The sequence below is a fragment of the Oreochromis niloticus genome, linkage group LG8, assembly GCF_001858045.2.
Source record: "Oreochromis niloticus isolate F11D_XX linkage group LG8, O_niloticus_UMD_NMBU, whole genome shotgun sequence".
NCBI lineage: Eukaryota > Metazoa > Chordata > Actinopteri > Cichliformes > Cichlidae > Oreochromis > Oreochromis niloticus.
Genome location: NC_031973.2, coordinates 5,857,391 through 5,870,783, shown reverse-complemented (window position 1 = coordinate 5,870,783; position 13,393 = coordinate 5,857,391).

Here is a 13,393-nt window from a genome sequence, read left to right as displayed (position 1 = left end):
CAATGCCTTTTTAAATGCCTGTCTAAATGCACGTTGCTTAATGATTACTCATGTCATAGGACCAGGTTTCCACTTTAGTAAATGAAGATAACAAGACTATAAGACTAGGCAATGCAAGTATGAGCTTTACACAACATATAAAGTATAATCTGTACTCATCACTTCTTCGAGAAAATGTGCGGGTTTACATTTTAGTTCATCCAGTATTTTGTATTTCCAGCACTTTCTAGACATCTACCAACTCGTGAGTTCAGAATCTCAGTGAATTGCAGCCACAAGGAAATTGTTCAAATGTTAAAAGGTTGATAGAGACTGTGAAAAAAGCACAATAAAATAAAAGAATTATAAAAATCTGGAAGCACTGCAGAGAAAGGATTTTGGCAAATCAGTGTCGCGCCTTTAATTAACGCATGGAGCAATGCTTTACCTGAAAACACAGAAATATCTAGCCACAAATACAGATATGTTCTTAAGGTCAGTGGTATTGGGGTTTTATGGCCTGTGGATGGGCTGCTTGTGACAGGAATGACACTGCCGGGGTAATTTTCTCCAGTAGGAGGGGTGGACTTGTGACCCAGGCAGGCTTGGATGATAGCCTCGCTGGAAAAGGCTGACGCAGGGAGTCCATTATTGCTCCTGGAGGAAGCGGAGGATTAGAACACCAAAGAATTTCAATAAAAGAAGTGTCTGTTTGGGGGTCGGGGAGAGGCAGAAGGATGGTGAAGGTGGTAGGGTGCTGGGGGGGGGGAGTTCCCCTCATTGTCCCAGCAGTGATTGAGAGCAAGAGGAGGGGAGTGGGACAGCATTGTGTTTGCAGCTTCTCTGAAGAAGGTGGTTATTAGGGGGGATGGCTAAAGAGGGGTGAGGGATGGGGAGGCTGTTGACTCTTCATCTTGTGTGAACAAAGTCTCTGGCACATAGCCCTCTTCTGTCCCTCTGTCCTGGACACCCTTGTCTACGAGTGCCATGAATTCTGTCCCTCTCGCCGGGGACCCCCACCAACTCCAACTTGCACCGCCGCACATTGTGGGGCTTAAGTGCCCTTTAATTAGGCCGCCTCAGTGTCCGGCTGAAGACCGCTGAGGGTTTAGGCTCTTCCCTGTGGGACCTTGCTGAGCAGCTCAAACACACCAATAGTGCCCTTCACACAGCCAAGGGATAAGTGTTTGCTGCTCTAATGAAAAAGATTTATTTAAGGGTAGGGTTCTCATTGCCCCCGACTTAAAAAGTCCTCACAATGGCCCTGATATTATCTTTAACACTGTTCCATTTCCAGGAAGCATTAGCAAGGTCTGTTAGACGAGGCAATCGCTCCACCACCGAGTGGCACAAGGCTGCCAAAAGACAGACAAATCAAGACAGTACACACAGTTTACTTCCTGTACAGACAGAACATACTGCACATTGAGCTCTTATTGAGGTTATCATCATGAGGTATTAATTAATCGGGCCCTTACTTCACAGATGGAGGCCAACGAGAATCTGTTTCCTGGACATTAAATTCAAGTGGAAGGTTTCAATCTCGCACGCACCATAGGTCAGTGTGAACCCACGCGAAATTATGCAAAGAAGCGCTAATTCACATAAATTCTCTCTTCCACGTATACAGCCAAACACATGTGCAGCTTTGTCATTGTGATGGAGCTTATTTCATTATCATAACAGCATAAAGCACGGGATCCAGAGTGCAAAGAGGGAGGTGGGCAAGAGGCATTGAGAATTTGCTGAACTACTCCAACAAAATGAGTAATTTCTGGACACCCCATTGTGTGAAGAGCTTACAGGGTGAGGGCTCTGAAAGGAAGGATACAAACATGGCAGCAAGTGAAATAAAGTGAAAGATGGAAGCAATGAGATGCAGAGAAGAAAAGAAATTTGTGAAGGGAGCAGGGCGGGATTGGGCGTGTTCAGAAACTTTTTCGCTACAGCCCAGTGTGTGTAGTTACCCTCCTAATCCTAGTTTTATTGGCTGCCTGTGTCCAGCCATGCCGGTCGGATTGAGTAGGGAGGCCAAAGAAGTGGGGGTGGAGGGGCTGAACACATGTCCTTCTTTGTGGTAATACGCTGATTAGGCCTGAGAAAGAGCCGGACCTGGTTACGGCCTTTCTCAGGTCACCGTAGAAACCAGCCCGGTAGGGGACCTCTGTGTGTCTCCCCCCTCCTGATGTAGACAGGCACACCGAGGTCTTCCTTTGCAGAAATTTTTCCACAACACCACCACTCAAAATGCCACCGCAATTGTTGTTGAGCCTCCAATGTTTTTGCCTGTAATCGCCGTTGCCTTTCTGGGCAGTTTGCGCTGCACTTGTGGCCTCAACCTGGGAAACGTGGTTTCAATGTTGTTCAGATGCAAACCGCAGACTGATTCCTTTGCCTGCGCTCATAAATTAGACCGCTGTCACATTCCCATAATCCATCCCTGGCCCTGCACACCGTCTATCGTTCCGGCACAGCAACTGTCATCCAAATCCCAGCGCTGAGCTCGGCACATTTCTGATGATGCCGTAACACATGACATTGTTCATAATCGAAAACAGACCTGCCTCAATGTCAGCACCACTATGACATACCGCATCTTGACTTGAGGCATTGAAAAGTCATCTTTATTGGTATAGCACAGAAGACTCCCCACCACAACCAACTGGAGAGCAGGCCTCATACAACTTTCACCAGGCAATCTATCAGTTATTGTCATATTTACCCCCCACAGAACCCCGACGCCCCTCTCAAACAGGGCGGTAGGTTGAGTGCTGCTCAGTCACTGTTGTTTCCCCATCTTCATTGTTAAGGAAGACTAAAACACAGAAGGGGCGGGTGAAGGGGCCACTCCACCGCTGACCTCCAGACTTTGGTCACTGGGCTCTCTCTTCATGCGGCGGGCAGTGAGCCTTCTTGATGCAGAGTGCACGCTCCCAGCCCCTGCTGAGCAACCTCACCGCCCCACTCACGCCCTAGAGGTCTCCAGGAAAGGCACCATCACCCCCAAGTCACAGCCATCCGAGACATATAGAAGTGCGGTGCAAATACTGCTACGTATACACATTGCATTTATTTAAATGTAATAGTATTTATGCTGATAGCTACATCATGAGCACTGTGTAACAGCTAGTATGAACTACAAGTCTACTGTACATGATTATGGTATAATTAGAAGCATTAACGCAATGCATAGTTGTGTAATTAATATCAGGAATTCTCAAAATTCTCAATAAAACAGGTCATTCTGACAGTTGATGAACTTTCTGACTTGAAAACAGGATTTCCAGAAAATGCTGGCTTCCATATGGCGCCGCATTCTCAGTCTGTTGTGAAATCCATCAGGTAATCTATCCAGGCTTGTATATTAATTTTTAATAAGTGTTCACTCACATTTCTGTTGTGTTGATTCAAGAATTTGTCTGATTGAATATTCACATGGCAAGAATGTAAAAAAATGTTTCCTGCACTTTAGCTAGAAGTAAAATAATCCTGATTTTAAAGAAAAAGAGATTCTTAAAAAACATGAAGTTGAGTAAGATATTTACAGGGATAAGCCCCTCCTGAAGTGCTCGCATCTTTGATGATAATTCCTCCCGTGATAACCGCCTGACAATGCTTTCAGACGAAACTTTTAACTAGATTATCATCACTACAACTAAGTTTGTTTGATCTCTGCTGGGTTATCTTGTTTGCATTGGGGCTGATCAGTTTCCTTGTATGTGAATCAAATGCGTGGTTACTTCAGGCTAAGTCCATCACAAGCATCCCACCCTCCTCCTTCGCTCCCTATCTCCCTCTCTCCGCTCCCTCTTCCTCCTCCCCGTCCCACGGCTGCTTGCCCCACAGCCCATCAGAATGACAATGGTATTGATGTAAAATGTGTCGCCTTTGGGCCGCTGAAGCATATAACCCTTGCATGCCTGGCCCAGCCACCGCCACAGTTTATGGCTTTATTGTGTTCCCTTTTATGTCCTCCCCTGTTGGGGAGGGCGGGCAACAATTTAGAAAATTCACTGTATATGTGCCCGTGAGTGGGAGGGAGATTATGCGTGTGTTGACATGGGTGTGCGCGCACTGTACGCACATGTATCCGGATCAATTAGTCAGAGCGCAACCCCCCGAAAAAATCAATGTGTCAACATGTATGTCAGCGTGTGTGAGGCTCCTCCTGGGCAGGAGCCAGGCTACATCGCCTACCTCCAAAACCACTTTGGGGGATCATTTTTTTCCCGATGATCCCGGGATTAAGCAAGTTGAGCAACAACTCAACTCTACCTTTTTCATCTGTCCCTCCCTATCCCTCCTTCTCTCATTTCCCTCCCTCCCTCTCTCTTTTCACTCTTTCCTTTCTTTTTCACATTACCAGGGGGTGGCGTGTGATTGACAGATGGGAACGAATAATAATTTTTTTTTTCGTAACCTAAGGCCATCTTCTGTGATTGGCTTGCCAGCTGACATCTCCAAACCTCATTCTCCCCCTGCTGCCCCCACCACCCCCCTCTTAATATTGGGCCTGTGGATGAGGCATCCTGAGGGAGAAAAAAGTAGAGAGAGAGAGAAAAATATATCTACCTTAGGGAAGAACCTCAGAGAGAGGGAGGGAAGGAGAGGACGGGTAGGAGCGTGTGTGCATGTGTGTAAGAGACACTTATTCTCTTAACTACTAGGAGACAGACACACTTTCCTGGCCCGACTCAAAGAAGGGGGAAAACAGGAGGAAGATTTTTTTTTTTTTGCTTCAATATCATTTTAATTTTCCCCTCATTCAACAATCAAGCTGCCCTAAAGCTTCTCTTCCTGGAAACTCTTCTTCATTGCCTACTGGAAGTTCTATGTATTGATCCACTTACCCTCTCACACACTACAAGGCTTACCTCATGGATTTGTATCTGATTGGATATTTGATGTGTGTGTGGTTGTCCAGCTCACGGGTGCTTGGAGGCTATCCCATCTGGTGGTGAGTACAAATCCACAGTTTCAGCATCAGACCCTATAGCTGCATAAAGAGAGAGCGACTTTTTTTTGGTCAAATGATCATTTCTGAGAGGGCAGAATGTGCACTTTCAGTAGACTGCGTGGAAAAATGTTCTCCAGCCCAGTCCAAAGAATCTTAACCTCAAATACTAGTGTAACGGAAAAGGCTTGCCGTTCTTTCCCCCTGCACATTCAGGTCTATTTATCACGTTGGAGTATGTTATGATGCAAAAAGGGTGAATTTTTAGTTTAAATCATTCAAACGTGGGTGTCTTCTTTTAATTTAAGGGGAAAAAATACTTCAGCAAGTGGTCACCATGCTGATGTGAAGTGTCAACAGCAAAAGATGGACTTCGGAGTATTTTCACATAACAGTTAAAGTCATTCATAAATACATAAATTGCGTCTTTCACTCAGGGACAATGACAGGACTGATGCTGCGCATGAAAACTCAACAAAGCCTCAAAAAACAGCCCCCCCTATTTATAAACCATAATTAATTTCTTTTCTGAAATACAACCATATAATTTTAGGAGTGCCTTAGGAAGTACAACAATAATGGCTTATAAGATCAGCGTCATTTTGGTTTTGTTTGTTATTGTGCGTCACTGTTCTACATTCAGGCCGCCGGCCCCCCGAAAAACCTGCCATGAAGTGGATCTAAAAGATTTTTTGGGACTGACAAAGTCCCACACAATTAAAAAAGAAAATATTACAAATTTGCGGTTTACCACGGGGCACAGGCTGTGCTTAAATCGGTACATTTTGGACATTTTGCTTCAATTGCAATACAATTCACCCCCTCCACTACGGATTTGTGAGGAGACAATATGTTTAGGTGCCGCAGGGTTTTACTCTTTGTTAAATTATCCCAGATCGCTTTTGGCACCAGCAACTGAAATTTAGAGGTTTATCTCATTACAGATTCAGCTACATGCAGCTGACCTCATAGCTCCTGGTCTTCTTTTGTAACATAAAGCTTCTATTTTGGAGATATTTGTGTAGGCGTATGACAAAGCTCTTTTGGCACCCGACACAATACTTGTCAGAGCTACTGCACTTTAGTAGCCCAACTAGCATGTGGTCCCACCGTGGTGCTGTCCAAACCGCGAGCATCTTCTGGTTTCATTTACAGAGCAGGCAGCTGCCAAGCACACAGGCCACAGGGCTGAAGTGTTAATGGCAAAGAGGACTTTACACCCACTCCTGGATTCAGCAAGAACCCTAAGACAACAGTGACAAAGAGCTCGGGATTCTCTCTGTGTGAATTACCTGCAGCTGTTCTGTTCAAGGAGCTTACATGACACTGGTGTAATGTTTGAACCTTAACAGTGCGCGCTACCTTTGATTTGGGTAACAAATTTTGAAGTGTAGGCTAGGGTAGATGTTACTGGAGGGGGGGTTGAGATGAAACAGGTAGCTTCAGGTGACCGGGCAGGTGCTGAGGAACGGGCACCATCAGTGGCACCATCCCCACGGTATAGAGTATGTCCAAAGGGTGACAAAATGAGCTGGTGCATCAAAAACAAGAGGGTGCCGAGTTTCAGCGAGGGCCCAGCCTCTTCCTCGCTTCTGTCTCAGGGGCGATGACTTGGCCATAAATTCTCCAGCCAAGGTGGGACGGGTTTGAGTGGAAGAGGAGTTTTTGACTGCTTTATGCCTGGCAGCCGTGCTTTTTTACAAGATAGGGTGTTGAAAACAAAACAGAGCATAAATAACTCGAGTGATATGCAGATATGCGTGGACGAGGATGAGGTGTGGTGGAGAGAAAAGCCATAGCAAACTAATGAGGAGGGTTTGGAGAGACAGAGCAGTAAACTGCCTTCTTGAAATGCAAGAATGTTTGGAAAAACAGCGAGTTTGTACATCAAGTTTTGAGAGAAGTCATAACAGCTCGAAGCTTAGATGTGACCTCACATAATCCACAGGTTCCACAGTGTTTCTATCCAGTTATCTGACAACACCATGCTCTCTGTGTGGTGAAGGAAAAATGAAATAAAGATCTTATTATTAGACTTACTGCCGCGGTTTGGTTTCACCTTTTAACCCGAGAACGATGACATAATATGTTTCTCTTATTAAACGCCAGCTTTGTTAATACTCCTAATCGTAAGTTAGTGTGGCGCAGCATCTCATCTATTTTCAGAACAGCAGCCAGCAGTGTGTTTGTTTTCCTTGCGTAAACAGTGATAGCTGTAAGTGAATGATGACAGCCACTCTCAGCGATGAATTACCTCAGCTGAACTGACTCCAGCCATCGAGCACCAGCAGTGATTATCGGTTTTAACTCGGCCACAAGATGTTTAAATCCAATAACTGCTGTTTTCCTGATCCTCTGTTATCATCACCACTGCTAAATCCACATGAGAAAGCAGAGAAGTTGTACACCTCTTGTCAGTTTTGTCCGTGCTCTTTGTCATTAAAAGATTACTTTAAATTTACATAGCTGCTGTTGTGAGAGGTGAAATCAAATAGAGAACAATGGCGGGGAGAAAGAAGGAGGGAAATGACAGAGAAAGAGATAAAGGAATGACGCAAGAGTCTGTTAAATGTTTTTGAAAATCGCCTTTAATGACCAGTAAGCACAACCGCGGGTGACCATTATTAGTTTAACTTCCATTCAGGTGAAGAATTATTGACACAGTAAAGCAGTATAAATAAATCTGCAACATTAACACAAAAAACTAGCAAATTCCATTTCCTAGAAGTGCCAGATAATACATTTAATGCCCTTTAATTAACATTTGGAGCTTGCAATGGATACATACAACTTCCTGGCTCAATCTGCATTACTTGTGGAAGTTTCGAAAACCACTGGGGCCTCAATAATATCTGTGGCATACCTCTCGAGATCTCCTTCCCGGTTCAACCTGAGCAGCTTAAATGGGGCTCTAGAGTCCATCTCCTGGTCTCAGGAATGTCATTATCTGGCTGTGACACCCCCCAAAACCCCTACTGCTGGCAAAAGGGGCCACTTAAATGATCCTTACTACGAGAAAATCCTCCCGTCTGCAAGTCTTGTTTGAAAAGATCAAGGATGTTTAGGTATTATTCTGCAGTTGAAGGTGAAGAAAAGAGCAGGAAAATCCATAAGAATGTAATTCATAAGAAACTTTCGGGTTCCATTATGAACGGCTGACGGCTGCTATAGGACCAGGGTCAAAGGCAATTTAGGGCGAAAGCTTAAGATGTCTCAGCAGAAATTGACATCCACAGGGATACTGGGCACAAAACAATAATACATTTCTCAAAAACAGTATGATTATGTAACAAATGTTAAGATTCCCTTTATCCTAAAGCATCTGTAATATGACTAAATACGCATTGAAGGGACCCATTATGCTCACTTCCAGCTAAGCAGTGTTATTCTTGGACGTACGCTGGGCCTCAGTGGAGCCTCATGGTTCACACACTGTCTTTTAAAAACAAGCCATTTAAGCCTATTTTCTTCTGATTGGCCGTCCCTCATAAGCAGAAGGTTTCACATGAGCATTAATGTTTAAGTTTTGTTTCTTCTACCAGTGGAAAACAAATGTGTATTTACAACTGTGTTTTAAAGATGAGGTTTTGAAACTGACTGAAAAATTTGACTTGATTAAACTTGATTGAGTCAGTCACTAAAAGATTTGCTACCCTTATTTTCTGATCCATTACTTTACTTCACCCAGCGCAACAAGACCGTGGGATGACACTATCAAGGCAAAACCGAGCTAGGTAAGAGGTTCAAAGGAGAGTGGTATTTCAAAGCAGCGAAGGCGAGTCCTAAATTTCTCACACCATCAAAGGACATGCGATGTGCTCTTGTAGGAAATGACAAAGTCCCCCTGGTGCGTGGCTATCAGCTGCTTTAAACCACAGGGCAGCACAGTTACTCAAAGGGAAAACAGCAACGGCCAGGGGCGAAGAGATCATTAGAGGACACGTGTGGAGGCGCACATGCACACATTATTTAAAGTCTTCATTACCTGGCTGATCTCACCTCTGTGGCTTGTTACAGAGGTCAATTATTAGTGGCAAGCAATTTCTTTGACAAACAGGGTCAGTGACAAAGATGTGCCGATCACACCTGTGCAGCCTGTGTTCAGTTAAAGCCCTCAGGTCACTGACCAGGTCAGCCGAACGCCTGACAGATGCAGTGAGAAAAGGAGAAGGCTATCACTCAAAAATAGAAGGGGTCCCATTTCAAATAAAAGGATCTTTTTACTTTGCAACCACAAAATTTATCTCCAAAAAAACAAAAAAAGACCAATTAAATCAAGTATGGGTGTTTCATTTAAAGATTTTCAGAACCAAAAGCTTTCTGTTTTCCTTTTGTTGCCAGAATTTTACTAATCAATCACATTTGGATATTCTCTGGTTGCATGCAGATACACAGCAAAAAAGGGACTGCATGAGCTGAAATACAATCTCAAACCATCTGATATTTTCTGACAATAATTCAGCTTATTAGTAGTAATTTTTATTGTAATTTTTTATTTGCTATCATGATTATCTGACCACAACAACAGCCCTGAAAAATTAAACACTGCCAGAGAGGTTAAGCCACCAGACAAGCCAATGAGTTGCCAGACTGACACAAGTGTAGAGGAGAGAAAAGTTGCACAAAGATTGCACGGTCTTGCAACAGCAGGTCCAAAGTAATGGGCAGTGTCTCAGACTGCAGCAGCACCTCTGAGTGAAGTGTGTGTGAACCGGCGGGCTTTCTTAACCGCGTTTTATTTAATTAAAGCCATTAATTTTTTAAAATTACTTTTAAAGACAATTTGTGGTGTCTGAAATAACCACAATGGAATTCCTGAAATACAGTAAGAGATTTGCAACAGTTAAGCGTGAGTTATGATTTGCATGAGATGCATTACCGCTGACAATTCGAGCAGGAGTGCCAACAAGCTGCCTTTCATGAAGAGAAGCTGGGGACAATGCGCTGTTTGAGTTGCAGTTCATTCAAACACTCCCTCAAGACTCAAATAAGCTCTGTCCTCTCAAGACAACAGCTCAGACTCTGTTGTGTCCACCTACCAGCAGAGAAAGATGCCAAGTTCCCGCTCTGACATTCATTTATCAGTGCCTTATACTCCCAGAGCACTTCAGTGCAGAGCTACTGCTGCTCTCATTCTCTTCCTGACAGGGAGGTTCACAAGTTTACACCCTGTTCAGTTTCCCTCTGCACGTCTCCATACTTGTGACTGCAGGGGCTCCTTGTCCCAACTCCGCACGCTCTGCAGCAGTCTGCAGAGAGAACTCGGAGAGGAGGGGAGGCAGAAGGAGGTAGAAAGACAGAACAGGTTCGAACATTTTTCAGGGGTCCTGTCATTTTTTATCTGATCAGCCAGGAGCTGTTGGACTACAAATCAAAAGTGTGCCAAAGAAAAAGAGAAGACAACAAAACACAGATAGCAGCTTTGCATTCCAGCCTCCACCAGGAAAAGTCCCATCCTCGGGCAAAGCCGGCAACTTTTCTTGGCCCACTTACTCTCTTTTCGAGTGTCTTTATCTCTCTGTGGATTCTGTCGGGGGGATTCATAGATAAGATACCGATGGCAGTGTTTTTGGCGCACGGTGCCGCCTGCTTTTGCTAGGGCGTCGTTTAGCAACGTGACATCCTCCAGGCAAATCTCCTAGGCTGAGCTGCAGCATCAACATATAGCGGTATATCGGAGGTAGATTAGAGTTTAATGCAAACAACAGTCTTGCAGTTTGTTACTGCAGAGGAGCGTTGCTCTCACAGAAGAAGTGACACAACACACATGGGACTCAATGCTTCAGGCACAGACCCAGCATGCGCTAACAAAACAACTATAATATATAAAGTTCCTCTATGGGAAATAAGTTAACTTATTCAGACATGGCTAAGAACAATTGGAACACATCAGGGCTGGTTTTAGAGTGAAATATTAGGGTGCGCTGATAACAATAACAGGTGGATGTAGCCCAAAAGCTGAGAAAGAGGACCAGCAAGCCATATGTTGCAACTCAAAGCCAGTGTTATGAACTCAGATGTTAAAGACACATTTGAAGGAGAAAAGCCACTGCAGTCCTAAACTGTTCTAGCATGTCAGCGAGGTGCATATCAGAACAAATGTCTAACTTTCCAGCTCCCTAATATGAAGTCCATGTGATATCAGCTTGCATAGACGTGCAAAAAGCACAGCTAATAATGTGGGACATGCACTGGTAGAGAGTGGGTGTCTTGTGCTATATACTGCACCCTTTTTCTGGCCTAATCCTCAACCTTAACCCATACCCACCATAAAAGCGACGTGGTTAGGGAAATGTTATCTCGAGCTGAGAGTTTTTGCCTTCAACATGTTGGTGTTTTGAAACTAAATGTGAAAAGCTTGGGTGGATCTGAGTGTGAAATAGAAGCGTCGCACGCTCACTGGCTAATGACGAGTAATAGACAAGATGTTACCCAATGAGCATAATCGTCCTTTCTGACTCCAACAATGACAATGATTTGCAAAATAAACTTCATGTTGTCTTTGATATACCCTCAAGTTAGCGATGGAGCCCATAAAGTGAACAGGAAAATCTTTACTGAGGTCAAGGAGAAAGGGCATTGAGGGCAGCTTTCCCATAGACTTATGTAGCCTTTGACAACCAAAGAAGTCGCCTCCTGCTGGCCATTAAAAAGAATGCAATTGACTCACAGTAGCGACATTCATCTTTTATGCTATCTAGGCACAAGCCAAACAGAACTTTACTGGAACCGTGAACACAAAAGAAGCAAATTATATAAAAGATATGCCAGTAATAGTCTCCTAACATTGTCCTAAGATTAAGGGTTTGAGTGTTAAATTCGGATCTGCCTACTATAGAGATCTCATGAAGACAGGAGGAATTTTCCCACACCACTACACTATCCAATGATTGTGTGTAGTTTTGTTAGACTTATCACATGTTAAATTTTATTAATGGATTTTAAATTGGAACTTTATCTTTGGTTATTTTCTAACTGATGGTTTAGGATGTTTGTTCCATCTAACCTCACTACACCTAACACGTTGTATTGGTTTGACGTCTGGTAATTGGCGGTTAGTAAACACCTTCTAGGTGCATTCAGACCACCTTCAGGTATTAATTGTGCCTTACATATTACTGGGCACGGTAAAGCAAGGGGAAAGATATATTTTAAGACAAGAAAAAGTCCCAAAAACCAGTGGTTATTACTGGCCTGGGTACCTATTATCAATTCTCACTAAGAGTGCATACATTGGATTCCTATAGATTCTGATCAAGTTGAAGAAAGCGTCAGGTCTGTTTGTAAATGACAAATCTTTCATCTGTAGTATCTTTAGTATACCACTGTTGTAGGTATACTAAGATCTGCATATTGCTCTTTCCTAGTTTACTGCCAAGAGGAGAAAAATTTGATTACTTGGAATAATTTACAGAATCAAACATAAAAACTCAAACATACTTGCAGGCCTCTATAATTAAAGAAGACAAATGCATTAGTTCTACCTGCTCTCTGACATCTTGCACAACATTTACAAATATGTTTAATGCAAATTTAGCATTTCATCTGTTGCCATGTACTGTAATAAACATTGTGTTGGAATAGAAACCTAAGTAGCAATGCAATCATGCAGTTCTTAAGTCTACGTCTAAAGTCTAAGCAATAATACATAGAGGGATAGCTAGTGATAGATTCCTTCTCTTCACCTTCTGAACTATTACCATAAATAATTTAAACACAAGAAAAATAAAATGCCATGGTTAGCATACTAACTAACCATTTATGCTACTTTAGACTTAGAAGCTATACCTCCAATTGTTACTTTCCACATTTTACAAGCAAAACATATAATAAACATAAAATACACTAGCCTGTAATCATCAATCAGCTTTAACATTGATCAAATTCAGGCATACAATGCCAGAATACAATGTATAATTACAACATGCTTGGGTCATTGTACTTCTAGTACTAATCAGTTAAGTTTTGACAGTAAGTTTTTCAGCTTTAGCAAACAGCAAATGTGACTGAGCGTGTAGTTAACTGTTGCCCTGGAGAAGCTTTTAGCGCACCAACACATGCTAGAGAGCGCTAAGAAAACTGAAGAAAAAAATGTTGTTGTGTAAAATAACGCTTCACTGTGGCTACAAGCCAAAGGCAGAACAATTAAAAGTGTAATATACGATACTGTAATGCTTTTACTTTAAAAGTGAGATGACTACACACAGAGCTATCTGTTAGCTTAAAGCTAAAACATACAAGCTAGATGAAACTGGTTGGTTAATTTCCTCTGTTCAGATTGTGTCAAATAGTTATAATTAATAAATACAAGTACAAAAAAGAGTTATTTATTCATTGTGGTTCTAGACAAGACAAAGCACATCTTTTCCACCATATGTAAATAAATAAATAATAAAATAAAACTAAGAATATAACCTAAATAACATTTTCCTTACATATTAAAATGAGGCAATGTTGTTT